The 26531-nt window shown below is 40.5% G+C and overlaps 1 protein-coding gene across 3 annotated transcripts in view; it reads right to left on the bottom strand.

The window, feature by feature from the left end:
• The window catches only part of grm4 (glutamate receptor, metabotropic 4), a 96106-nt gene extending 78159 nt beyond the window's left edge, over nucleotides 1-17947 (bottom strand). For 2 of the 3 annotated variants that reach the window (XM_027023130.2, XM_027023132.2), the window contains exon 1: nucleotides 17506-17947. The gene's annotated coding sequence lies outside the window, so the exon portion shown is untranslated. Of the gene's footprint in view, nucleotides 1-15995; nucleotides 16020-17505 lie in introns of all 3 variants that reach the window. The other variant, XM_027023131.2, reaches the window with a different exon arrangement.
• Between the last annotated feature and the right edge of the window lie 8584 nt (nucleotides 17948-26531).

The raw sequence follows: 26531 nt of genomic DNA, 5'->3' as shown, positions 1-26531 counted from the left end.
CACTCCTCTCTAAAAGCACATCTAGTCTGGAAGGCTGCTTCATTCAGTCTCACAGTCTGAAACCTGCTGAAGGGAGGAATCAATTAAGCGCATGTGCACTGCAGAAAACATGGAGGAGAGTCCTGACCCAGTTTCATATACTCTGGAGTAGATATGTGAATCTCTACAGGCTGGGGGGTGATAATAATCTGTGGATGGGAGAGGAGTTATTGGCTTGCAGGTACAAGGGTGGAAGCACTTCTGAGTCACTCCATATTCATTACTAAATTATCACATATCTGAATAAGTACCCCCTTCCCCCAACAACCAACTCTTTAACCTGATCTGGAGGTGTTCCCTTTAGGTCACTCAGTTGACACAGCTCGTTTATGTGCCTAGTGCATGCTATTTAATTCATCTGTAGGCGAGAGCAACAGTCTTAGCAGGGACAGTGTCACTGCTAATCCCTGCAATTACTGCTGTTAGGGTTTGCTACTGCTTGTGTCAAACAGCGAGAAAATTATTTTCTTAAAAAAATGCACTTCCTGGTCACCTGAATTGCATGGTGACCCTTCTGCTTGGAGAGGGCACCACTTTCTCTGTTGGGCTTCATCATGCTTTCATCTCATTTAGAGAGGATTTTTTATTTGCTCTCTCAGTAGTAACTGAAGCACTAGTCTTTTGTTCATGTAGCTAGCTTCTCCGGAGGTTCCTGCACAAAGCAGCCTTTGTTTCATTTTTCATTAAATAAACAAGTTAAAAGCCTTCCAATTAAAATGTGCAGGTAAGAACAATTCCACGTTATGGCAACATAGAAGAAAAGTAGTAAAGAAAGAAAAATCTGGAAAGAGGAAGAACCAGGAAAACCATCCTGCATCCGATTGTTACATAGCTTGAAGCTGAACATACCCTGAAATGTTATACAATGTTTCACTTTCAGGCCTGTTCTTCAAACTGCTTCCTGGGCCTTTTTTATTTCATCATTTGAGTGTATTAATATCATATGAGGGTTCTAAATGTTTGCTCCAAACTCCAAACTGTGCAAAAAGCCTGAACTCGCATAGTGTTAAGCATAAATGATGCGCCTGATGTCTCTGCACAGTCGAACAGGCACGCCCCATTCGAGCGAGCGACATTCCTAACATTTAGCTCGCGGCCCTCTGATAAGCAGCTAATGGACCGGACTTCCACTGTCATGAGCAAGCTGGCGGGTAGCTGGCCCATGCTAACGCGCCCATATCGTGGGAATTGCTGCGGCACCTGTGGCTCAGCCCCGGAGATACAAAAGTCGAGGGCGAATTCCACTTCTTACCTCAGCCTGCTGGCCCGTTCAGCCCAGCAACAGCACAGCCACGAGACCCGTTTGAGAAAAAAAAGCCAGACACACTCTGCCCGTAGGGTGCTGCTGGAAGCACAGAGCTACCCTTGTCTGCGCTAGTGTTTGCTAGGTACAGGGTGTACAGGACTGCATGAGCTCATTGCGCTGTATGTGACTGCTCCGGCAGAGTGCTGTGCTCCAGGCACACTAAATAATCCAGCTATATTATTATTATTCATGCCGATTTTGTTCCAGGAATTTCCATTAATGTTTCTGCCTTCTCCGCTAAACTTTATGCGTGTTATATGCAGTGTTTCAATTTAACATGCAACCTAGGACTAAAAAGCATAGCAAGGGCCTGTCTGTCTCTATACATAACCTTGGTGTGACGGGTTTGCTTATACAGACGGCGCAGGTAGTACATAACAGCCGCACTTCCACAGTCCGCCGCCCTCAATCACAGTCCCAGTCAAGGCAATGTTGCAGTGAACTCCACAGCTGCAAGCTCTGCTATGCAGCACAAATCTCCCACAGTCTATCTCTCCCTTGTAGCCATCAACCAGCAAGAAACTATAGAGAAGCAAAATGACAAATCATTTAAAAATAAAATTCTAACAGTAATTTTGCAGGGGTTTTCTGGTTAATAGGCATACAAATCATCCTTTACTTAGTGACTACTCTTTTTTGAGATTAGTAAACAGCTCAAAACTTGGAGGGGCACATATTATTGGAATGTGACCTCAAGCCATGAATTAATGTTGCTAAAAATAATAAAAATACTTTTTTTCAGATTGGGTGCCAATGTGATGCCAATTATGAACAAGAAATTAAAAATGACCACTTTGTATCCATTGATTGACGTGAGATATTCTAATTTTCAGTTTAATTTGTAGATATGTTCTAAAGCAGTACATGGTAGCATTTATCTGTTAATCATTAGCAAGTTATTATATAATACTAATATGCACGACTGTGCAATGCAAGACTTGGCTGCTATGATGTTGGATGTCATTGTAATGACACACTTCACAAATGAGCCAATTCACAGCATCAGGTTCACTTTATTTATGGCCCTATATAGCACTATTATGCAAATAGAAGGCCATTTATGACTCTTCCACATTATATAGCACCACTCTGAAGTCTTTATGGACATCATTCAAACTGCTCGGTATGTGAAGGACAAAGCTGGCCTTCATACCCAAATCAACCGCTTCCCTCCCTCCATACTAATATTCTCTCTGTCTTTCAATGGCACTGCATCCAAACTAAGATGTTTTGTCTTTGAACTTTTTTCTTCCTGAGTACAATCAGCTAATGACCCTACAAAAAGTTGAAGGACTGATCACAATACTGCAGATCTGTTGTTGACTCCTCATTAATAGCACATTCACAGGGAGCTTGGTTAATGATCCAGAATGAAATAGACAATGAATGAAACAGACATGCTCAACATCACTGGGAGTTCAGATGAGTAGCTGAGTCACATAGTGACTCAGGCATCATTAGTGAAGGTAGTGGAAACAAATGTATCATTTGAAGCACCGCTAATATCACCTTGATTCATCATATCCTGCACTATGAGGTTGCACATGATCTGTTTGTTTGCCTCTAACATACATTTCCACATTTCCAATGGTTTAATACTTATACTGACAATATTGCTATAGTATAATTTCATTGTAGAGATAAAAGCCTACTGCTCAACAAGCTAGACATTGGTCAACTCAATCATTAGGAAAATGCATTTCATGTTATTTGTATTAAAAATAAAGTATTTTTACTTGAGTATTTATAAATACTTATGTATGGACCTAAAAAAACAAGCATTTACATTACTATGTATTTAAATTATGATTTACATTACAATGTATTTTAATCATGCCCAAATCCCTGCTACTCTTAATCCATTGGTGCAATGGCATCATAAGTCTGCATTCAAAAGATGCCTTTCTACGTGAAACCAGGCTCCTTTGGGTTGTTTTTGAAGGGCATGTGAATTTCTCCTGCTATGGCTCAGACTCCTTTATGTTCATAAAGACAGCAGCAGAGGTTGTACTGGGTCCCTTCAGGGTGGCAGAACTCAGAAACACCAATTACATAGACGACTGGCTGCTGGGAGCAAACTCCTATCAGCCAGCCTGTAAGTGTTCAGAGATTCTCCAGTCCTGTGGCCCGAGACCAGGCTCTGCCATCAGTTACGAAAAGATCCTATTCAGCCGTTTTCTTTTAGAGTTTGAGCAGTAGCAGCTCCATTTCACATGTGACTTTTTCTGCTCAGAATAGGACTGTGTGTAAACTTTCACTTGTGTCTCTGCCTTCTCCACCTCAACACCCCTATTAAAGCATTTAGTCTGCTGGGACTGCACCATATGAGCAGGCTATTGGAGATAGGTAGTGTCCTCCTCAGCTGAATGCTTTAAATGCTTTTCTGAATAGACATCATTGCTATTTTCTAGCCTTATTTGTGTGTGTGCATATTTTCTCCTCATGTTAGTGACCCAACAGATCCGGGGGGATAGCAGCTTCTCGACCAGAGTTCAGGTGCTCTGGGTGTTCCCTCAGGTGGTCCCCTAAGCACAGATCGCTGCAGCCTAGCTCTTCTGGAGCATCCATCAGCTGAGGTTTATGCTCTGCTAAAGTTCCAGACACACATCAGCTGGGTACTTTGTGTTCTGCAGGTCCAGATTACCTACCACAAGTGCACTGGGAGCTTAAAGAAAACAACAATGTGGGCTTTCTCAGAACCCTTCACAGCTTGCTTATTTACCATTGCCAGAACTCCAGAACCCTAGGCACCAGATCTGTTGCATGATTTGCAGTTTTAGGAAATCAAAATCCCACTGTCTCCAGATGTTTGTTAGCTGATGCAGTGTAGTGTGTTGCCATTTCTGCAGGGCTACAGTGCCTAATTAAGTGACAGAGAGAGGGAACAGCTTGTAATGAAGGACCAAAGGATAACACTGCTCCTGAGAGTCTGCCATTAGGGGTCATACTAAAAACAAACCACTATTATGAGTCTACGTTGTTATGCAGCACAGGCTGAACACAGTTCAGTCAAAACGTATTGCCTAGAGCAGTGACTGTAAAGCAGGAGAGTAGGAGCAGGAGTTTCAATACAAAATAAATATTTCCCCACAATGTTTTGCAGATCTATGCAGTCTCCCTGTCTTTTAGTTCATCTCCATTTGATGAATCTCAGCCATCCCTAATCTATGTGGTCATTCTAAATATATGAACTGCAGTCAATAGTGATGACAGCCCTCGCAATCTTACCCATTGATTTATCTATAGACGAGCTTCCACTGCCAGTCAGGATTAGACAATTTATGACTTATCAGAGATACCCACGGAGATAGTTTATTTGCTATGAGCAGCACGAATAGAGAGGCACATCAAATAGGCAAACAAGGACCACAGCTGGCCATTGTTGCCAACATGCTCTGTTTCAAAGTTTAGTTATCAGATCATTTATTTAAATGAGCAAAATTATGGGAAGCTTCAAACTGCCTTTAAATCAAATGGGATCTGCCTAAAGACACGATTCACATATTTTACCTGTATTCAGATTCAGTACAAAAAGGGAACAAAAAAGCTTCCACTGTTTTTATAAGTTTTGATTGCATTAATCAGTCCTCTGCTCCTACCCAATCAACTTCCCTCTCAAGATATTCTTCCAGGTCTTTGCTTTTATACTATTAGGGAGAATTACCTCCTTTAAGAATTGACCATGATTGTGTCTTCTTTCTCACACAAAAGTGCTTTGTAGTGCTCTGATTAAAATTCACTGATGTGTGTTCATTTTATCTACCACATATGGAATTTCCAGGTTAGAAGTAGTAAGACCCATCTTCTGCTCAAACTGTGTGCCATTAACCTTTGCCTCCCATGTTCTCATTATTTTCTCTGCTAGATGTCATAGGTTTCCATTGAATCACTTTCTAATTAAAAGGTAACTGTAGTGCCCTATTCTCTGTTTTGTTTCTGCAGAAAAGCTGTAGGGGTGTGGTGATTATGTCTAACGAAGCTCAGAATTCTGAATAAACTAATTTGGAACAATTTAATGTACAGATATAAAAAAAATAAGTAAAATGGCAAAACAGGAATTATGCCTGAGCCCAGGACATCAGAAGAGCCCACACAAGATAAAGTGATGGCTTTATATTCATCTAGTAAAATTAATATAGCTGGAGACTTTATCATTATAGTATAGCAGTGATTTCATCATGTGATATTGTAGAATTTAATTAGCCTTCATTTTTCCAGATCTATGTAATAAGCTGTATGATGTTTGGGTCCCACAAAACATGTTACAAGACATTACTGACTAAATTAAGTCAAACTGTCTGAATCAGCAAAACTATTAAAAGCAAAAAGTCATAAGCAGAGGAAAACAAATGTTTCTAGAACACCATACACATGATATGTTCATTAATTTAATGACTAAAAATCAGAGAATGTCACATGAAAACACTTCAGTAATTATTAAAAATAGAAATTCTATTTACAAAAAAATAAATCTATTGCAGAACTGTATAAACTGCAGAAACTTGTCTGTCATAACACTGAATATAATTAGAAAAAGGTGTGTTTTGTGTGTGCTTGTGTTTGTGACTGTGTGCATGTATGTATGCATGTTTGTATGTTAGCATTTGATGGTGTGTCAATAATTTACAAAATTTGTTTGTGTGAGAGAAATAATATATATCATTTAAATATTTACATACATATATATATAATATATATATATATATATATATATATATAGAGAGAGAGAGAGAGAGAGAGAGAGAGAGAGAGAGAGAGAGAGAGAGAGAGAGAGCTATCCACTAGGATTCTAATGCCAGACAGATAAACCTAAGTGTTGCCTGGAGGCCACACACCTGGATACTTGATCAGGACAGAGGGAATTCCACAAGGCCACATAGCAGACCTGGGCAACTACAAACACCTGGCAATTCTCCAGTCACACAGAAACCATGAGGTGGAAACGACACGGACAGCAACATACAAGTACTTCCAAAAGGTAAAGCAGTTCCTCAAGAGACAGTTGAAAGGGAACAATGAGATTAAAACCTTAAGCAAATATACCTTGCCAATCATCTATGAATACATCCAAGCAATAATCCCCAAGGATGAGCTGATGAGGGACTGTTTCAGACAAATAGGGAATGTGGTCACCATGGGATCAGAGGTGGTGCCATGGCAGGATAGATTCCTTTATGGAATAGCAGATAACAGAGGTGACTGACATAAGACAATCCTACCAATAACTAGACAGCACAGTCATTAATCCTGAGAGCAAAATATCAAGTGCTAAGCACTAGGTCAATTGAAGCACCCAAAATGCAGACTGTGCAAAGGAGCCTTTGAGACAATCCAGCACCTAGTAGCAGGATGAAAGATCCTGGCAAGGAAAGCATAGACTGAGAGACACAACCAAGTGGCAGCGATTATATACAGGAACTATATTCAAAACATGTGAGCGAAAAACCCACAAGTAAAAATGGGAGGGACTGCACAAAGTGGTGGAAATCAACAAGGCTAAGATTGGATGAGACCTCCAGATCCAGACAAATAAGCAAGTAGTGGCAAATCAAACAGACATTTTGATAGTGGACAAGATGCATAAAACAGCAGTGGCAATAGATGTGGCAGATCTAAGTGATGGAAACATCCACAGGAAGGAATATGAGATGGAAAAAATACCAGGGACTGAAATAAGAAATAGAGAGAATACGGGAAGGTAACACCAAGGTTGTCCCAGTGGTGATAGGGGCACTTGGAGCTGGAGGAGTGGGTCTGACATGACAACATCAGTCTTAGTCCAAAAAAGCGTATTCCTAGGAACAGCAAAAATACAGTGCCGCACTCTCAAACTCCCAGGCCTCTGGCAGAAGGGCCAAGTGTGAGGAAAAGAGTATGAAGATATGACCATATATATATATATATATATATATATATATATATATATATATATATATATATATATATTCATACACACACATATATAAAAATCCACAGAGGACTCTTGGTGAGTAACTGCAGTGTACAGTAAAAGATGTAGAAATATTGTTTCTCTGGAAACTCTATCTAAATACACACACACACACTCGCACAAAACATTCTTTTTCATATCACCAGTGAAAAAAATTAATATCACATGTAAAAAAAAATGTAATTATAATATTCCATCAGATATTTGGGCACTAAAAATATGTCTCCTAGCTTCAGCAGGGCACTGTTCTTAATTATTTGACAAGAGGAGGAGGGCATATTGAGGTTATGGATCACAATGCTCAGCCCTTGGTTGTCATGGAAATTGTAAGCATCGTACTACATCGGAATGTCAGTATTTCATGAAACATCATCCAAAAGTGTTCATCATCCAACGCCAATATTTGATAACCCGTAGGCACGCCATGTTCAAAACTATGCAGTAAATGTTTTTTTTCTGCCCATGAATGTGGTCTCATTGGCAGCATGGTGAAGATCTAGACTGTTGAGTAGAACCTGTACTTTAAGAGTCATATGGACAGCAAACATTACATTTTCATTGATTTCATTTGACCTGATTTAACAGAGTCTGTTTCAGGTAAATAATATATTGGCTTCAAAGAACAGAAAGGCATGCAGCAAGCACTTTGAGATGTGCTGAGTAACTGTCTTTTTTAATATGTTCAGTGGAGTCCACAATGCATTGATTTTTCTGACATACATGTCAAGCACCAAATATGCATCCCTCTTCACATAAAAATCTACTGTTTCAAGGAGTGGTTAGAGAAATAAAATGTCCATGTCTTGCTCAATTACTTTTAAAACTGCGAACCGTATCTTATCAAGAACCATATCTTGAGCTATTTTGAAGTAGTACTCAAAGATCCATCTGCAGGGAGTTTTGTTTCTTACTGTCAATTAATTTAGCTGTGTGTAGTATTCATGTTGCATGCTTGTTACAATTGACACTTCAAAAGTTATTCAGATGCTAATACAAAAGCTTTATAACATCACAGTTAAAAAGACAATTGTACTTCATCTTGCATGTAATCACTGAGCATCTTTCAAAATAGTAAAGTAAAGTTAAGAGACTCCCAACACTACAAATCATGTGTTTCCTGTATGGAAAGTTTAAACTACTTTATTCACCCTCCATGGAAAGGGTACTTGTTTGTCTCAACTGCTGGTACAGTATTCTGCTCTTCCAGTTCTGAGTATATTGGAGTGGACAGTAAGAGTTTGCCCTGAAGACCTGGGTATGTAAACACACTGCTGCTGTCATAAGAATACTCAGAGACAGTGTATTTACTCAGACAGCATAGGGCACAAACAAAAAAAAGGATCTGGATTTGGATTTGATGCTCTTGACCTAAAGTGCATATAAAGCCAGCACTGCTGAAGTTTTACTGACAAATGATCTGCATGTCTATATCAGTCTTAAACTACTAAGTATTGGGAATTTGTTTAGAAAGTGAGGCTGCCAATAGTGAAATGGTTGTTTATTATTAAAGAAGCTTTACCAGAAAAACGACATGGTCATTTGCTTCATGACATTTCCTCAATAAATGCTGTTCTGTCCTGTGAATCAGGAAAGCAGCCACATTTAATTACAGCAATCTTGGGAAAACAAATGTTGAAACTTCAGGAATTAGGCAACTGACAACTAGGCCCAGTCAATAGCGGGGAGTCCATTCAGTTCAAGTGGCTCTCAACACCCCTCCCCCTCTCATCACTACTCTATGAATTGAGCTGAGCGTGCTCCATTTAAATAGACCTACAGGCCAAAAGATCAAGTTCCCTTGGGCAGGCTCTGTGTTTCAAAGCCTCCTCCACAACGCTGCCCAGCCCTGCCAGCCTTTTCATTCCCAGTTTTAATCTCCTTGAGTCCTGGTGCTTAACACAGAGCATGGCCCCAGAGGAAGCCTAGAGTTAGGCATAACCCTGAGCATCATCTACTTGTCATGCCCTGAGCTCTCTATGGATGCTTGAGCTGACCAGTGCACATAACAGAGCTGTCCACACCAAGATTACTTTGCAGGACCTTTGGGTTGTAGGAAGACCTGACATTTAAACAGAATGAATGAATTTAAAAAACTGAAGAAATTAATTTTAAAAAGAGTAAATCAGGATGATCCAGCATTGCTCCAAAGAGGAAGCAGTTCTGCCAGTTTTAAATGTATTTTCAGTTTCATAAGCTAATGTGATAAATGAGCTGATAAAGGTCAGCTAGTGCTATTGGCCTGGATCGCAGCGGCACTATGGCTTCTCCCATTCCAGGTATTGGAAGTTATACCCACCATCATCTCGTCTGCATCCATTCTAATGGTTTGTCCACAGTTACCTCCCAATCCTCTCACAGTGCACGCAGCCTGCAGCTTTCAACTCCAATCAGTGCACTTGTGACAGAGATGCTCCTGTCCTATGTACAGCCACCACACGGGGCATGTTCATCACACCATCCAGGCTCTGAAGTCCATGACTCCCACCTTGTCCCTGTCAGTGGCAACCCCCATGTTCCACTCCAGCTCCCCCTGAACCTTGCACCCTCATATGAGGGGTTTACTGTAATGACAAGACATACTGACATACTGACAAGGGGGTGATTGCTAGCAGGGGTGGCAGAGGGGAGTGGAGAGGGCAATCACTCGCTGGAACTTTTGCAGCTGCAGAAAGGCGCAGTGCTAGGGGCGGTGCAAATGGCCAGTGAGGGACAGCATGGACCTTAGCGCACTTGCATTTCTGGTATGCTGCTTCTTCTCTAGCCACTCCATATGAGTCACAAACCCCCGGTGTGTGCCCTCTGCATTACACAGGCAGGAGAATTATTAAAAACTAACACTGGTGAAATGTGAAGCAAGTTCTGTGGTGAAGCAGCAACCCACCTCACAAATAAGGCTGGGACGCATCATCCCAAGGCAGCAGTCTAGGAGAGTACAACTGGTTGTGCTCTCACTAGGAGACAAGAATGACAGGATTCTTGCCTTCCCCATCGATATAAATGATGCACCAGTCGATCTGGGCCTCAGCTACACAGTCAAATCACCAGGGATGAATGAATTCCTGTGTGTTAACCCACATTTTCCTGGCATAGGCATAAATGCCCTGTGTAGGTGTTTATTTAACCCTTTACAAAATAAATGCCTGGCCTCCCAGTCTTAACCTTTTCACACCTGGGTCTTATATTCTGAGAATATAGGAGGGTGGATTCAGATGTGTTAGACTGAGGTTGGAAGTAAGTTCTGCACGCTGCCAATCATCCAGCAGCAGGGATGCACAACCCTGCTGTAGCTGCACTGAGCTGCCCAATAATACTGCGCAGCTAATAGGCTGAAATGACATGATGGCAAGCTTATAATATAGAGGAAGATATGTGCTAGCCTTTGTGCATGAAAATGTTGCTAAAACATGTCCACAAACTGTATGGTGTTGACAAGTTGACTGGGCTATGTGTGTAGGTGATTGCACATGGGTCTTGCTGGGGGGTATGCAGAATATCCTCTGCTGGAAGGGGTTCTACTTGCCTGTTCTGTTTGGAGCTGTTGTGGCTTGGAACCGTACAGAGTGGGTGGATCCTATTTGAGTGCCATACAGCTCAGTGCAGCTCCATCACTGCAAGTTCAAGCCTCTGTGTTCAGTCATAGCAGCAGCAGCCAGATGAACATCCAGGGCTACTATATATCAGTTCAAGCAGAATTTATTAACTGATCAGACACCAAATTTAGGCCTTATTGCAGATTATGTATACCATCACTGTCTGTATCCTTTAGATAACACAGTTGTTTATTGGTGCAAAAAGCTACACACTAAAAGTTCTAAGACTCTCTTTTTAAATGGAATGTACAACACATCTCCTCTCACCACAGATAATGGATTCCTGTTGTTTTCATATTCCATATTTCATTGGTTTCTGACTTTGCTGAGGTAGTGCTTACAGTGTCAAGTCCTGCATATCTACACAAAAGCCCCACACACGATGCCATTCGCAAGTGCACTATAGCTTGTTTATTACAGACTTTCTATATGCTTTAGGATCTCCTGGACACAGGGACAAATAACAGGCAGAAGAGCCCCAAGTCTGCAGATTAACTGAATGCCTTTGATGATTACAGTGTTTTAGTTTTTTGTGGAAGAGTGCTTACAACTAAGATCAACATGTAACATTCTGTCAATGTGACATCAATTTAACATAACAAAGGTTATACAGTAATTTTGTATTAACCTTAGAACACTTCACCATCACCTAGTAGCTGTTGCTGAATTTGTGCATAAATCTAGTACACCTCTCTCTTGTAGATTTACTCTGTCAAGCAGATACACTATGGACCTAAAAGATTTCTTTTTTGATGATGTTTGGAATGGAATATTGTTCCAGCTGATTTGTTTCAATCTGTCATTTATTTTAATTCCACAAAACAGGTACTGCCAAATGTGAGTGCCAATTATGAATGTGGAAAGTTTTGTTCAAAATACAATAATAAAAAGTACCTGAGGTCATTTTGGAATATTTCAAGAGGAAATCACAGCATTGTCGTGGCACAGAGCAACATGCTATGTCAAGTGGACAGTGAGCTACAGGAATGTATGATGCTATGGAGATTGAAGGAATATGTCTTATTGTGGACTAAAATGATGCTTCTCATTAATCTGGGACCTTCCTCCAAAACACAAGATCAGCCCCTGCAGAAAAGACAATGAGAAAAAAACAACTATCTCTCATTTTCCACTGTATGTTTTTGGAAATTTGCCATTTTGCCATGACCAGCAGTACACCAAAATAAATTTGGCTAAGTACCCAAACAAAATGAACCCAAATTAATTGTAGAAATGGTTTTGACTGCTATTGACTGGCTCAATGTTGGAATTTTCATTTTGTATGCAGGTTGTGCTTGCTGAATGTACTTTAGGTATGTAATGACAACATGGATGATTATCAGTTGGCAGTCAGTAGTAACATCAGTGAGTCCTGGGTTTGGTAAGGAAATGAGGACACACATTACATGCAGCCATGTTTTCTCCATTCGCTGGAGGCATCATGATCTGATGTAGTGGAACGCCTATAGAGTGTGCTCAGGTGTGACAACAGCTGTGCTTTCCAGCTCAGCCCTCCAACACCCCCCCCCCCCGCCCTTTTCACATAGCCAGCCCCCCTCCCTGGTGTGCAGCTGACGCAGCTGTGTAAAAGATCAGAGAGCACGCCAACGAGCCGCGCTCCTGCATGGCCATAGATAAATAAGGAGACGGCTGTCTAGTGTTGAACAATGAGCTGATGCCCTGCGAATGCACGAGAAAAATCCCTGCTTACTGCTCTGAAATGGCAGAATGGAAATGCAGGGACAAAAAGGGTCACTGCTGAGCTACCTTTTTCTCCAAGGGTGGGACCTGGACGGAACTAAATCCGATCGAGTCTACAGTGGGTCACCCGATGCCAGTGTGGCTTCAGATAAATCAAAACCTGTGGGGTCCAATCACCACACACACACACACACACACACACACACACACACACACACACACACACACACAGCCTAGAGAAGACTCTGGGTTTCATTAAGTAGCTGCAGTCTTTCTTCCTTGCAGAACTACGTCAATTAACAGGCTTTGCCTTGGAGCCTCATGCAGCCCGCAGTGCCGCGTCCCTCCCTAGGTTGCAGCCCTTTCATTATTAACCATGCCTCTCATGGTAAATAATTACATCTCATTATCAAATCCTGAGAAGGCAGCATGAAGCCGCCTTCTCTATCTCTCCATAACAAGCTGGCCGGGCTCAATGCTGCTTCGGAACGAGGCTATTCCCTAATCCCAGGCCAGGGGTGGAAAGATCTGCCAGTATGCAGCTCCTCGCCCCTCGCTGGGGTCTGTGCTCCTGTTGAATGGCCAAATTTTCTTTTCCGTTCCATAGCATAACATCAGAGTCCCAAGGTCTGCCTTCCCTGCTGCTTTCACAAGAACAAAAGGGAGGCACAAAAACAGTATCATGTATAAGTTATAGCATGATTCATATATAAATCATGGCTAGGCTGTTCCTTTGCATCGAATGGGCTTTTCAGTTAGAAAAAAATCTATCAAGGTAAAAGCACTCACAAAGAAAGTGTGCTTGAATGGCTTTCAACAAAAGAGTTTGCTCATGCTAAGCTGCACCATTTAAATGCCAAATGTGAACATTTCTTATAACCATAACACATAAACTAGATGTTTGGGTCTGTATAAGAAGATATACCATTACAGGGCTACTTGTACTGTATCAACCCCACGACAGTATAAAGCCACGTGCAGCTTCTGGTAATTAGCAAATCATTCCACTTTAATTTTAACATGTAACAATGATCTTCAGGGCTACACATTTATAATATGCAAAGGGTGAGAGCAAGAGGATGTGAGCTGTGATTTGCAGAGATGAGAGGACAGTGTACCTTTGGGAGCAGAAGAGTCTATGCCACAAGCATGATGCTAGCAGGCTGGCTAAATGTGCTCGTTTCACACTTCATTTAACAAGAGGCCCTCTTAAGGGGGCCTCAGTGATCGCAGTGACGTAGGGGATTCCTCAGCATGTGTGAGGATCTTGAAACTCAGAATAGATCCCTCAGAATAGAGCCCATTGTTTCCCACAAGCAGTCTCACTTTAGCATTGATAATTCCACTAGGTTTGTCAGATTTTTTAAAAACCTTTTTAGTTGTTTTTCCTTTATGAATCAGTTGACCGATGAAAGGATGATGTATAAAGTTGCCTTGAAAATGGATCTTAACAGTATCAACCTTATTATTCTTGTACAAATGTTTTAAGGTTCAATTTATAGTTCATCACTGAGCTAGCAAACAGTCATATGTACCTGAATCACTGAGGTTTGACTCTAAAGTAGATGAAAGACCATTTAAAGTGCAGTGAATGATATATTCTCCCATTCCCACACCCTTATCAGCTCTATGAGCAATGGCTATTTATCATCACTGAAGATTTCCAAATATGCCCTTGTTTGTCAAGCATCGATTCAAACATGTGGCACAGTCTAACAAACAGAAATCAGTGGCATGAGGAGAGCTTAAGCCAGCCTCACAAACAAAGCACCTGTTTTACATTCTGGAGCCAGTGCCAATCTGGGCCTAATGAGTTGGCTCAGGCTGGAGGAGCGAACAATACCCTGCAACTATTCCTCTGTGAGCAATGAGACTCTGAAATGAGCCAAGGCAGAGAGTAAACCAGACCATCAAGTCATCCATTTCATTCAGCCCATTCAGCTCCCCATGTGGGAGAGGTCTACTGACACAGAAATGTGGACAAAAAAAAAAGACAAACCAAAACAAAACAATAAAAACATGGTGGTTGTTTGAAGGAGCCAAGCTCAGAGCAGCACTGGATTTGGAACTTGCTCTGGATGGAGAGCTGAGGACAGCAGTAGGTCCACTCTCTCGGCCAGTGCCTGAGCTGTTTGGCCGAACCCTGTGTTGGGCAGATGGTCTTAGCTAGGTGGAAAGCGAGGGAGAATGGCTGGAGTGGTGGGACTGTTCAACTAGAAATGTCCCTTCACAACCCCACCCCACACACATATAAATAATGGTAGCTCCCTAACATAGAGAAATGTAATGTAACAGGCTTTTTGCAGGGTTTATATAAAGTTGCAGCATCAGCAGAACTTCACCTTTGTGTGTGTGTGTGTGTGTGTGTGTGTGTGTGTGTGTGTGTGTGTGCGCGCACGAGCGCATATGTTGGAGAGAGTGTGTGTGTGAGAGAGTGAGCATGGAGAGAAGATATGGACTTAATAAATCTATGTCCAGTGTTGCCCTGTACCTATCTATAGGGCTCCAATATAAGGAATGTAGTAGTTCTGTATCTATGCTCCATGCAGACTTCGACTATGTACACGCCAAAGAGAGTCATCTGATAACGTGGACAGAAAATCTATATGTGGGAGCTTTAGACACAAGACTAAATTAAATCTAAATTTGGTTTTATGCTTAGTCAGACAGTTCAGATAATTAAGCTGTGATAGTAGAGGAGGTTCCCCCCGTGGCGAAGGTTTTTGATCTTCATTTGCTGACAGCAAACTCTCCAGTGTGCTTGGGGGCAGAAACAGAGCATAAACGTCCTCAGGCCCAAGTTCAACACAACATTCTGACCTATCAATAGCTGGCCCACCATGTTTATAACACTTAAATGTGGTTAATTTTAAAGAACATGTGAAGTGCATGGTTTTTCCAGGCAGTTATAGGCTTGTGAATCCTAAATGATTGTCAAAGAATATTCATAGACATAATAATTACAAATCTAACAGTACCTTACTGCCTGTTCCATCTCAAAATTAATGAAGGCAAAGGAACTCAACAGCCGTCAAATCGGAGCAATTCCAGACACTTCCTCATATTGCTAACCTCCATACATCAAATACTTATGACTGATTAGTAAATAGAGAGGCTTTTTAGCATCTGGCAGCTGTGGAGGTGATGGAGGAAAGTAACTGTACTCAGCAATCAATAATACATGCCAAATGTGTGGACGGTGTATGCATTAAGCATCAGAGCAAGCCAATATCACATCCATGCAGCTCATGTGCTGCCAGAATATATAAATTATACATACAGTGATTCCAGGCAAAATAATCCAGTTAAGTAAAACTGAAATGCCTTATTCTATATGTGGTGAGTGAGTGCATAAAGGGGGTGAAATATAACAAATCTAATTTGCTTTCACCATCTGTTTCATTCTCACCTCTCAGAAGCAGCAGACTGTGATCTAGGAGAAAGAGCAGCCAATCAGAGGGAAAATAAACAGTGTTTATAATTCCAGGTGCTCCAAGAAAACAGCCATTAGAACTAAATGTTAGGGGTTCCTTTTTACTACCCACCCCTCCTCTATAATATGTTATGTAATTAACCTCAAACACATACCTTCCAAAAATTATAAAAATACAAATATAAAGAATGCATTGTAGTTGTAGGATCTGGAGTTGCAGTATCTGACCAGCTATAATAACACCCAGCTCTAGGCTATCAATAGCAGCACTGGCCCAAAGGTCCTTCCCCCTGACACCTACAGTCATTGCTTTAAGCAAAACATTTAAGTCAAGGTTTCTAATAGTTATTGGCCATGACTCAGGGCAGATAAGTGTCTGACATCTATGATACGACATACTGGAAGTGTCAGTGTGACATTATGGAAAGGTTAAAAAGAACACACTTCAATGTCCAGTGTGCTTCCAGCAAGGCTGGCCTCAAGACATCTGCAAAACTGAAATACTTCTTTTAATTCTTATTATCTGGTCTCTTTTTCCTGTTGCTGATGGAGCCCATATGTCATGAACAATAAGTGGGTTTATTTCTTATTTTTGGCACTGGATTGTATTCTACCAGTCATCTTCATCTCTTATTTTGTCTATTTTAAACCTAAGCATAGAAACTACATCTTCAAATGAGTGCTAACACACACGCATACACACACACACACACACACAATTGTGCAACTGTAATCAAGGTTGAACCAACAACACCCAGACCAAAAATCAAGCTCTCAAGACCAAGACCCAGGCCAACTTTAGCTGTCAACTCCCAACCCTTGTCCAAGACCTACACCCTGTAGCTCTGCTGTGTCCATGTCAGAAAGAAGTTCCAATGGAATATTAGCTGTGGAACTTACATCTTAGCTCTGTTTCTTACTATATTGCTGGTATGCTACACATATAATAACAGAGACTTGTGGTTGAATATGTTTGGATGAAAGCAGGAAAAACATTAAGTGAAACTATGGATGAATGGATGGATGATGGATGGATAGATAGATAGATAGATAGATAGATAGATAGATAGATAGATAGATAGATAGATAGATAGATAGATAGATAGATAGATAGATAGATAGATAGATAGATAGATAGATAGATAGAAAATGAATATATACAAATAAATAAACTCTTCTTAAATCATTTTTATTATGCAAGATTCGTCTGTGTATACGTCTCTTAGTTCATTCGTACTACCACTTATAATCGGTCTCCAGTTTCACATTATTCTCCTACTATGCAGTAGTCTAATCTATCGATGAAACCTGGCTTTCTGTTCTGTTCAGTAGGCATATGTGATATGTCTTCTCATTAATATACAAGGGAAATAATGTACAATGTACAAAAGTACGTATTGTTCCAATGCACTTCGAAGTCAGTTACTCGTGTAACAATGTTTTAAATTAGTGTGTGAATTTCAAAGTTGACCCATTTCCTACTCACCGTTCTGTCAGGTCATCTTCGTTCTTTATTGCGTATCGACCGAAACCTCCTGTGTTATCAACTCGAACCAGGCGAAAGCTGATTTATTTTTGGTATCTTGCTAATCAGATGAGGTACGCTGTCTTTCAGTCAAAAAAAAAAACTCCATCACATTGCCAGTAAAAAATGTTTTAAAAATCTTCCACATCAGGATCCTATCTGGACCAAAAAAATCTGTTGCGCTGTCCACCGAAAGTGGTTCTGAAATGATCTTTGCGCGCAAGTACTTTCCATTTCTCCAACACTCTGTATCCATTCATTGATTCATTGCAATGGCATTTTATCTAAAATCTACAATGCGGCGATTGTACCTAAAGCGAACCCGTGAGGATGACCGATGTACTAGTGAGACGCGCACACCCGTGCTGAAATGGGGGCTGCGCTATTCAGCCGATGCAGTGCTTTCAACGCCCACCTGCTCCGTTTGAACATTATCACAACGCAGCAAATGCAAAAAGTAATTTTGTTCAAACACGGTTGTTTGGAAATCACGATGGGGAGATCAAATATTTCAATGGCACACTGATCACATCAATATTCTATAAATGCATGGTCTATTGGAAATTGTAGTTTGTATGAATATGAATATCTAAAATAATCCAAACGAATTGCTGCATTCAATACTTTCAAATAGCCTACAATCCATGGATTTCCTGATTCAAATCCATTTCTATAGTCTCGATTTTACTCACCACGGGTTCTATCAGTCAGCATGAATTTATGATTTATGATGATGCGACTGCTTTGACAGAAAGGTTATCTTACAGCCACAATGCTTTATTTGCTCCGAATAATTTTTGAATGAGGACCTATAGTCCGAGCTGTCTAGATGACAAATTTTCAACTCAAATTCGCTTTGTTTCTATTATCATCACTTGGAAAGGAATTCCATAGGCCACAAAACCACTAAATCGTTTTTTAACTTTGTGAGTTTCAAATGTTTTTATGAACACATAAATATGAGAGCTAGTTGGAATATATATGCCAGATATGAATAAGATCATTCATTCCTATAGTAAGGACCTCCCAAACTAGTTTTTAAATCTCTACGCAAAAGTCAAATAAACGTCTGTTCTCAAATATAGGCGTATTTCAGAGCTCACGAGTAGTAGAGTAGTCTTCTGAGTATTACACATTTAATCATAGTAAAGGGTGATATAATTTAGTGGTTTGGTGACACCTAGTGGTGCATGTACATGTACATTCAGACTGAATGGGGTTAGTGAGTGAAGATCTCATGATGAATCGTCTGGCAAGTTGAGTTCCTTAAAATGGTAATGCCATTGTAAACTGCATCTTATACATTCATTATAAGCCTACCTCACACTTTCTTATAGAAAAGGGGGAAAAGAAGATCTCTGAAAGGTCCATGTAGAATCTATTGCTTGCCTTTACTTATCTCAGCGTATCAGGTGTTGTCCAATCAAATAGTTGGACGTAAATTTAAAAATCACTGCCAATCCCATTGCACCACACCATGAAAAAAAAGACTCCTCAGTACACCCACACGCTCCCTGAATTAAACACCAACACTTTCTGCATTCAACAAGTAAGCTAATCTTCACACAGAAAAGTTTTCAGTGCTCAGTGCATCAGCTGGCCTACCAACTGTTATATTAGCTAAGACCTAAAAAAAAATCATTTATATATAAAATCATTTATATGTGTGCAGTTTTACACTACAGTGTAAATGGGTTTAGTTGTTAATACAATAATTTTGGTATAATGTCTCTGACCCAACTAAAACCTGCAGTCTGTACAGTAGGCTATGTTGCTGTAGGGATTGTCAAAACTCAGTTATTCAATAACCAGTAAGAAATCGTATGATTTATTATAAATCTAAATATGTTGATATTAACTAAACACACAGTCAAAAAATGTTTACCAGTTTCGTTCTTTCTAATTAATCATACATCTCGAGTCACGATGTAACAGACAAGGCAGCCAGTCATAATGGAAAAATACATCATGACGTTTACTGGTTAATTTGTTGCTTTCAGCACAACCGTCTTGGTCATTCTCCACTGGACATCTTCTTACCAGTCATTTCAGTACTGGACTAGATATCCTAAATGTTACTAAATGTTAATTTATAGCCTATATAATGTTTGTATTAGTGAACTGAGGTTAGCACGGTATTATTTGGGTTGTCTGTGAGAAACAGCTAACCTAGCTAGCTTGCTAGCGTTAGTTAACGGTTCTTTGAAATATTTGGCTAGCTAGCTAAGCTAGTTTGCGTAGCCAATTAAGGCGCTAACACCCATCACTGTTAAATCAGTATTAATAATGTCTAATATAAATAGTTTCTATATTCCACAACATTGCATATTAACATGGAGATTAAGGTTTTGTATTTGTGCAACAGGTTGCTGTTCTTTCAGCTGCTAAGTGTCTTGTCTTTCTGCTTCACAGGTGTAATTTTCCTGTGATGAAGTAAGCATACCTGATGTAACCTATATAATGTAAGGTAATGATCAAAAAGAAGAAATACTGTGATTATGCAGTACGTGGGTGTACTTTATTATACAGTATGCCAAAAATACAGTTGTTGGTTTTATAGACATTTTACTGTAATATAAGATAGGGTACTTGCGTAGTGATAGCTGCCAATAAGTAGCCGTTATTTTGACAATAGACCTTAAACTGTGGCGTTAATTCCGAAAGGGGGATTTTCTTGCATAGGTGTATATCACAATGAAATGGTCTTTAATCTTGCAAAGGAGCCACATCTGTATATTTTTTCAGACATACTATTTGAGTTGTTTATAGCACATTTAGAATTTCTCCCATAAACAATATGCCCATGTTTAATATTGGCCACCCAAAAAGCAGCATACTTCATGCTTAAAATAGTAATTGTCATAGATGCTCAGAGAAACCTAAAACCATGGCAAATAAGATCAGTGTCTGGGCAGGTATGTCGCTTGTAAAAATAATAATTAAAAAAAAACTGAAGGGGTTTTAGAACAGTAAATAAATTTAATTCAGCTATTTTTCACAGTAAATTAAGTGAATCCCACAATGTCAGGCTAAAGGCATGCTGTGCCTGATGCTTAATAACAGACTGGTCTTTTGTTTGGCTTACTTATCCACCTTAAGACATTTTACAGAAGTTGTCTGATAGTGATTATTTTTACATTGCTCTCTAGTTTTATGTATGACATTTTTCTATTTATTATTCCAAGATGACCAAAGTACTCAAAGGTCAGGGTATTTGCCAGTTTTCTCTAAATTCACTTCCCACAAAGCATTACACATCAAATGATATATTTTGTATTTCATCCTCACTCTAATATTTTTACGCGAGTGTGAATGCAAACAAACACTCTTGTTCCTGTCCTGAGTGTGCCTCGTCTGATCACCAAATCTCCCCATGAAATGTCTACAGTGACCTTTAAATTCCTCTCAACCACTCAATCAAATCAATCCTCAATTCACTTTCATTGGCTAAGAGGTTAAGCACTCTTATGTGCTGCAACCACTTAAGAGGGCTTAACCGAAACTGCTCTCGGCCCTGCAAGTTGAAGGAAAAGCCACAGTCTGCACTTTAAAATTTTTGCTAAATTTTTTTTTTTTAATGAATGCTTTATAAAAAAAAACCTGAATGCAAGAATAAACAGCCAGATTTGTAAGTAAAGCTAAATTGCTTATGGCATTTACCTGATGCTTTTATCCAAAGCAAATTACAATTATGACTGAGTACAACTGGAGGGTTAAGGGCCTTGCTCAGGAGCCCAACTGTAGCAGCTCTGCAGTGGTGGGGCTTGAACCAGCAACCCTCCAACTACAAGTCAATCACCTTAACCACAGAGCAACCACTGCCCTCTATTAGTGTAATGGTGCCCCCCTCCCAGTAGCCGCCGTCAGACAGTGGTGGCTTTGCATGTGGCTTTGGTTTATGTTTAGTATTAGGTTTTTTTTTTGCCACACTCCACTCAGGTGTTTTGTGTACCTCACCGCACCTCCTGTGTCTTATTATCTTATGTTGCTCCTTATGACTTTGTCAATCATTGATGTTACTTTGGCTTTCTTTTGTCATGTTAGTGCACTTTCAAACTCTTCAGTTGGAGATCTGCATTTGTTTCACTTTTCTCCAGCGTGTTTTCTTAGCTTGTGACAGTTTTTATTTATATTTTATTCATATATACCCATGCAAAAATACTTATAATAAGGCTTATAAAAGGTCATCTATGGGAGTTAAAATATAAATTTTAAAAAATTGTTTTATGTTAACTTTAAGAATGCAAGAAATAGTATTTGGTAAGTAGGCAATACAGTTGGCATAAAACATTCAATCCTTATCTATGCTGTTGAGTTAGTGTAAGGGAACAGCCCAGCACAAAAGGTCATCAGATTACAAAGGCCACCACTTTGAAAGTGCTCTATAAACATGCAGGATGCAAGCAGTTGGCAGAAAAACCTAGCCTAGAGCCTGAAGATTTGAGCTATGACAGCTTCCACTACAGAAAAAGCCTATTTTAGTCTTTTAGTGAAAATGTTATAAACAGCACCAAACAAAATTCATCAAACAGTAAGAAAAGCATGCACCTTTTTTTCTCATTTTATGAATACATGATTATACAAAAAATCAGCTTGAAGGTTTATAGTGATAAGGAAAGTAAATGGACTGGAGATGCCACATGGTTTTGTGAGGATGTGCAGAGCAGCATTTTTGCTCTGCTGTCTTGCAACAGTCCTGAAAAATAGACTTCAATCCTACTTTTGCGCATTATTACGTGTTGCTCTGAAAATACCATGTGCTAGGTGCTCTGTATCATTAGGCACGAAGGCTTCTATTTTTTACCTCTATCACATTATAAGCAATGCTGCAAACATTATGCGCTGTGATTGCAAGGATTAAGATGGTTTCAAGTGGAAGATCGGCTTGACCTTTCCTTTAACCTGTGCATGGAACTAATTCATCATTTTGAACATCAATTATGTTTCTATGTTTCTATAAACATGGGCCTAGAGTTTCAAATCTTCAAATTTTTATTCAGTGGCAATATCTTAGAAGCCTCTACCTCATATCATATTAGTTAGTAGAAAACCAACATAAAACGTGTGCTGAATAACTGGTGGATTGCAAAACTATCTAAAGAAAGATTACATTTGTAAATTGCCTGTTCAGTATGAGAGCAATAGACATACAGACAGATTGAGCAAGAGTGCATATGCCTTATTTAAAATCAGGTTACTAACTGGATATGAGATTTTCATACAAAGGTGACGGATTTTTAGCACAAACTGCAATCCATGTCTTTGAAAGTTCACTATATTACATTACATTTGCTCACCCCAATATTTTTGAGGGTCATAATGTTGCTGCTGTAATATATACACATCTTATATGAAGAGCCCTCTTGTGGGCATATTTTACAGAAATTATGCTTCACTGTTTAGTAAGTACAAAGTAATTTCCCTCTTATTGTTGCATATGATCTACATCTTCTTTGGAGAAATGAAAATGCTTCATAAAGTTAAATGGTAGGTAATTTTAATACATGTAAAAATCCTTTTGTAATGTAGTTTTGTTCCTGGTTCAATGATGCATATTAATGACTAAAAGACTATAAAATGTTAAAGTTAACACAGAAAATGTTAAATGTGTTACATTTAATACTAAAAACATGAAAGAACTGATGATGGATATTAAGTGGCTCAGAGTAGTTCTCAGTTGAAACCCAGTGAAACTATATTTAATTCTATACTAAGGTACACAAACACACACACACATTGTCACGTCATGGCCCCGCCCCCTCCTCAAACGTCTTGGTGTGCGTGTGTTCGTCCGTGTTGCCACGCCCTCTCATGTCATCCACCTATTTTGCATTATGTGTAATCGTCTTTAGTGTATATACGTCTGTGTGAGGTGTGCATAGCGTGTGTCGCAATAAAACGTATGTTTCAATGTGCCCCTTCTCCGCATCCTGTTTGCCTCGTCGCGTCACAGAAATATCAACCCAAGAAGGATGCTTGGGAAGGGCAAGAAGAAGGGGAGCTAACGCACTTCCCCAGCCCGTGCAGGGAAGCCCCCGGTGTTTAGAGGTCCCCTCCTGCTTTCCGCAATAGGGGAGCGTGGTCTTGGTGCGGAAGTGAGGGAGTCAGACGGGGCTAAGTCCGACTACTAGGACTGGTACAACGATTTCCAGTCCTGGGAGTCGGACAACGTTGACTCCTGTTATAACACGGAGAGACCATCACTCCCCCTGGCCTCGCTCTATGGGTCCCCCGGAGACCATCCGGACTACGAGGACCGGTACTCGGAAATGGAATCCGCTGGGTCGTGCATGGACCTTACTGAGGTCTACGCAGAATACGGAGAGCGAGGGGAGTGCAGTGACGTCACGGTGGAGTCGGACAGGGGGTCCGATTGAGAGGAGGACCCAGCGATGGAGGTGGAGGAGTTAAAACAGGAGGATCATCTCTCTAAACGACACCGTAATCTCCGAGGAGGAGGAGCCTCCAGCTCCGAAGACTCTGCCCAGGGCGCGCCGCTCTGGGGCAAGCAAACAGACCCGGGCGTCTGGCCGAGAGGCAGCGTCGGCGGAGGAGGAACCTCCTCTCCCTAAGACGAGGAGCAACAGAGCGCATGCGCCCACGCCTAAGCCTCGGGAAGGCAAAAAGGCAGCGGCACCGGGACCTGCTCCGCCACTAGGCAACCCAACCGGTGGGCATCCCGACGCGCATGCGCCAGGGTCCGGATATCCTCCGACCAGCGAGCGGGCGAGGGACACTCCTCCCCAGGCTGGTTGGCCTCCGACCCATCTGACAATCGGAGGACTGGCTGGGGTTTGTGTCGTTTGTACCTGTCACCGTGTTTCCCCGTTACCATAAATGTGCCTTTGTTCTCTCTATCGGTCCCCGTCAGCGTGCATTCCTGTGTCTTGTTTAGTCCCGGTGTTCCTTTCCCGCCCTCTCCTCGAACGTCTTGGTGTGTGCGCGCGTCCGTGTTGTCACGCCCTCTGGTGTCGTCCACCTGTTTTGCATTATGTGTAATCGTCTTTAGTGTATATACGCCTCCTGTGTCGTAGTGTGTTTGAGGTTTGCACAGCGTATGTGCTGTGATGTCTGTGTGTAGCATTAAAACGTAAGTTTGAACGTGCACCTTCCCCGCGTCCTGTTTGCCTCGGGGGGTGGCTACTGCACTTCCCGTTTTCACTGAAAAATATCTATTTTGTTATTCTTTCAGAAGTGGATAAACAAACTGTTTTTCTCCCTGGGTTAACTTCACTCTTATTAATATTGCCAGGCAATTATAAAACGTTTCAAAATATAACTTTTGATTTAGAAAGTTTAAAAGCAGTCACTTCCATAAAGGCATTACTCTCAGGTTCCTCCCCATTTCAGACACTGTGCTTAGTATTTCAGCCTCCATCACACACATGTAGGCCAATTTGGAGTGTGTTTGAATCAATTTTTTTTTTTTTCATGCTTGTAAAGAAATTGCCATTTTACGACACTTACATCAAAAATGGGGACTTAAAGAGGGCAATCATAAACCACATCCAAGAGACATGTTGGGATCCTAGTAATTTATCCACTGCCCGTAGTGATATTTTGCATTCTACCAAACCTTTCTACCCATGGCACAACAGGCGACAGCACTTCTTCCCTACCTGTACTATACAAATTCATTTGCATGCATGGGAGGAGATATAGACTATGAATTAAAATATTTCAGGAAGAAAGACAGCATGAAGCTCATTAGTTGTTAAAGTCAAGTGACACTAATTTTAGGGGTTTTTTTTGTTGTTGTTTTTTTTGCATTTATTGGGTGAAAGCACACCTTTTAAGAGTACTTCCAGATGTTACAACCAACAAACAGTGGAGACCAAGCAGTACTAGAAAGCTCTTTCTTTTGGGCCAAAAACATGGATGTGTGGGTACTTTGCCCCATCAGCAGAGTATGTTCGATGAGTGTGAGTTCTTTTTATGAGGTCCAGAGGTCAAAAGCATGGCTTACAATAGGTCAGGGACCTTGTTTGTTCAGTTTTTCTCTCCAGTAGCAGAGTTAATATCCACTCTGTCATCCAGTTCCTGCACTGTCCCGTGTGCTAAGCGACATTAGCATAATAGAGAGTGTCGCCCGACACCACTGTGACAACAGACCCTTCACACCAGGGCCCAGCTGTTGAGTAGCTGCCTGGAAGCTCATTGTTATTCAGAAGAATGCCAGAGGCAAACTCTCATCTTTAAATAAGCCTAAAACAGTCTATTAAAGTGGGTTAATCTGCTCTTTCTGAGCAGACATCTATCAGATGCATTTAACACTTTTAAGGCAAAAGTTGCAGAAATGAGAGGATAAAATATGCTGTTCCAAAAACCCATTTCAATATATTCCTGTTTACCATAAGTCATGTACTGTTAAAATCTTTCTGGCATTTGTTATTTAGAATAAATGTGTTACAGTTACTAAAGAGAATTGGTCCACTAAACAGGTTTTTCACCCAAACAAAAATACATCATCATGAAAAAGAAAATAAAATGTTAGTAAAAATGCAAATGCTTAATTTTTAATGCTATTTTAGAGTACATTCAGTGCAATACTATACATATTCATGATGATGTAAAACTTTAAGAGCAATGTTGACTTTTCCATTAATACTTTAAATAGACATTAGGGGAAAAAGTTAGTTGTGAATCTTTAAAGGGTCCCTGGTCTGGGATTTTTGACACTTTCTGACACTATTCAGGGCAAACATGAAAGTAGCAACACTCTAACTTCACTATATATTGTGGGTAAACAGGTTGTGGCCACAGGCAGAAATATCATGGTCTACTCTGCAAATCTTAGAATATCCCACAACCACCAGTATACACAAAGAAACACACTACTCCCTGATTCGAGATTTGAGCTCAGTGGGGAGGGGGCAAAGTAACCAGTGAGGAAGGAGGTGTAGAGTGGAGTAGCAGGAGGGTGGGGTGGGTGGGTGTATAAAACAGCAAGGGCACAAGCATTGCTTTATTCTCACAGTGCCAATCAG

This window comes from Electrophorus electricus, chromosome 3 (genome assembly GCF_013358815.1).
Source record: "Electrophorus electricus isolate fEleEle1 chromosome 3, fEleEle1.pri, whole genome shotgun sequence".
Classification (NCBI taxonomy): Eukaryota; Metazoa; Chordata; class Actinopteri; order Gymnotiformes; family Gymnotidae; genus Electrophorus; species Electrophorus electricus.
Note: the sequence above shows the minus strand (reverse complement) of the source record. Positions and strands in the feature narration are given on the sequence as shown.